Consider the following 3,627-nt stretch of genomic DNA (forward strand, 5'->3'; position numbering starts at 1 on the left):
TCTGTAGTTTACACTCCTGTTTATTATATATAAATACATACAGATACTGTTATTTAAGCAAAAGTTTATTTAAATATTCATGTTTGAATATGAGCTAAATGTGTATATTACTATGAACCAGTTATTAAAATATGTTGTATAGTTAGTTGATGCAAAAAAGGCTCTTATTTTATCATGATCCATTTACAATTATATGAAATATTAAATTAATCTTTATGTTTGTATATAACCATTGTTCATTAAATGCTGTCACATAAATGTAAAAGGTAGTTTAAGTTATGTAATTCCATTTAGCATTATGTAGTATGCATTGTAGATAATTATAGTAAAAATTAGATTTTTTTGGCATATATTCATGCATAAATCACTGTATTTAAAAACAACTTTTTTCAACAGATTTATTCAGTGTTTAATCATGAAATCTGTTGATCGCCCTCCAAGTAATCCAAAAAGATTAACCATTGAATCCAGTCAGGAGGTTTTTTCAATTGACATTTCCAGACGTACAAGATCTAGCAGCTCAGCTCACCAAGATGATAATCCACATAATCAGAAGCAGAATGAGCCACAACCAGCTCCAGTCCATCGTTTTCGCAGAAAGGCTTTAGCTTATCGTGTAAAAAGAAAACCTCCTGCTCCATTCACACTGTCCGACGACGATTTCATGGATGCTCCATCGTTGAAGCGCCAATTCAGATCTGCCTCACCTTCCCCTTCAGAAAAAACAGTGCAAAGAAGATAAAAGTCCCTTCTCCACAAGTTCCGAGTGTGAAAAGAAGTCCAAAGTCTAATATCATTAAAAAAAGCTCTCCTAAACAGAAGACTCCTAGAAAATCTCAGGTACTATGTATATATTTCTGTATATTCATGTGTTAATTTTGGTGCCCAATCAATTTTGTATTTTCCCCCACTTTACATTTATGTATATTATTATCTCAAAGTATGCTGTTTATTTTTTTAGTGTTGTAGATTAGTTATTTACAAGCTTGTAATAAATATCCCTTGTATGTAAATATAGTATCCTTAGTTATAACAATATATATACTTTGTGTATTAATGCATATTCATTTATGCTTTCAGAAATTGAATATCCGCTGCATTCCTTATGATGTTATTGTCTCATCTTGGATAATGAGCGATCGGCCGCGCGATGCTGTCGCTAGGTTGGGATTTTCTAGTATATTTGATTTGCGAACTGATGCCTTAGAGAGCAGATCTCTCATCAGGTGGTTGATGGATAAATTGGATCCACATGACATGACCATACTCCCAGGGGCTCGTAAGGAACTGAAGATAACAAAAGAGACGGTTTGTCTGATTTTGGGTTTGCCATGTGCTGGAGGAGGCAGGGAGTTTACTGATTGGTACGGTGAAGTGGATGCTGCTGCAAAACTGAGATGTGATCTCAATGTTGGTAAAGAAGAATTTGATGTTGTCAAGCTTCAGGACAAGATAGTGCTTGGCAATGATGATGAGTTATCAATCAGATGTTTTTTTTCTGATTCTATTCAATCGACTTCTTTTTTCTTCTGCTTCATGGGGCATTACAAACAATGAGGTACTAATGACTTCAAACATGGCCCGAATGGCTGATATTGACTAGTGTCAACTAGTTTACACGGATTTGTGTGATGCTGCCACACGTTGGCATAAAAGGAACAAAACAAACATCACAGCAACAATATATGGATGTTCACTCATTGTTCTATTAAGTAATTCTTTTATTTACTATGCATATATATGATATGCAAATATTTGTTATGTACTAATTTTATATATTTTTGCATTCTTTTTTTTCAGATCTACTATCTTGATCACTTACATCACCCTGCATCTCCTGATAACAAATATGGTACCCCCCACATTAAGTTTTTTGATAATGAGACCATAAGAGAGTTGGCTAGGGGTGACAGACGTCCCCCCCCCCCCGTAAAACTGGTGAACCATTCGGCTATGCAGAGGTTAGACATAAACATTTTTTGTCCTGTTATGCAGATGTTAAAATTTTATTACTGCTAACTGTTCTATCTGGCTTTATACAGTTTCGTAGCCGTTCAAAAACGTGTTACGTTATTGCTCCAGAACGGCCTGTTTCTGCCGTTTTCAACATATATGTGCCACGTATCAAGCATTTGATTGGCAACAAGTTGCAATGTTTGCCCTCCCAGCATCGACCAATGTTTCAATCAATGTTTGATGCTCATGACAAAGAGGTGGATAAGTACTGTGATTCCCTTCAGCTGAGCCATCAGATGATAGTTTCGAAGCAGATTGAACTATCTGAAACATTTGGTGAAATGATCGATGAAGTACTGAGAGCTGCAACGCAGCGCGATTCACAACAAGAAGGTTTTATTATTTATGTTTATTTTTTTTAAAATTAATCAAGTTCACGAATTATTGCGAGGAAAATTATATTTAGTTATACGATCTCAAATACTTTATTCTATGCAGCATTGTATATACAACTTATGCATTAATTTATACTCATACAATCAGCAACACATTTTTCAGTTGATTTTATTTTTGAAAACTGTAATTTATTTATGCATCCTGATAGTATATTGATGTAGTTTGCGGTGATGTGTATGTTTAACCATTTTTTTATAACGATACATTTATATTCCTGGTACATTTCAGTAACAACTACTTTATTATTATATTTTCCAAATGTAGATAACCCCTCCACTACCTCAATGCCTCCAACAAATGCTCCAGTATCCTCTCCACCTGTTCCAACACCTGATAATCAGCAACATGATCAGGAAATTCATGTTCCTACTGATCATATCAAAGTATCAGATCATGTAAGTTCTTTTCATACAAACTATATATACAAATCATATATTATATATATTATATTCAGCATACAAGTTACTGTTTACTCAAATTTCAGTTGTTTCTATTACAGATTGTCAGTGGGAACGTCTGTAAAAAAGATGAAGTTATGGATGCCCCTATATTTGACAAGACTCCAAAATCAAATGTTTGATTTCCTTTTATCACAGTTATTATATTTTCATTTACAATGTATGCAAGTAACAGTAATATATATGTATGCTTTATTTACTTTATTCACTAGGCTCCCATAACCGACAAGTCTGCTGCTCCTGAATTAACACCAGATATAAATACTGTCAGTATTTATACCTTCATCATATTATGATAATATTAATTATAACCTATGTTTCATTATGTTTATATTAATAATTTTATTGTTTACAGGAAGGACAAAAATCTGTTACACATGATACTCCCGTATCTGGTGCACCATAGTTTGATAAAACCCCACTGACAGATGTAAGTCATGTCGTTTTATATTCTCATATTTTTCCTATATATACACTAAAATACATAATTATTTATGCAATTGTTTACTAACATATATACATATATTAGGCAACTACTGAACTTGTTGCAAGGGATAGTTCCTCTAAATCTGCAGTTTCTGAACCTCCCCACGTGTCACGCGAAGACTGTGCTCGCAACCTACTTAAGTTCATTTTGTCAGGACAACTAGATCCGAGCATGTATGTATTCGTTATTCAAATTCCAATTAAGTATAATTAGATGATTTGTAATTAAAGTTTTATTTTTTCCCAGGTCTATCATTAATTTTGGAGGATT

Source organism: Zea mays, chromosome 2, assembly GCF_902167145.1.
Source record: "Zea mays cultivar B73 chromosome 2, Zm-B73-REFERENCE-NAM-5.0, whole genome shotgun sequence".
Taxonomy (NCBI): domain Eukaryota; kingdom Viridiplantae; phylum Streptophyta; class Magnoliopsida; order Poales; family Poaceae; genus Zea; species Zea mays.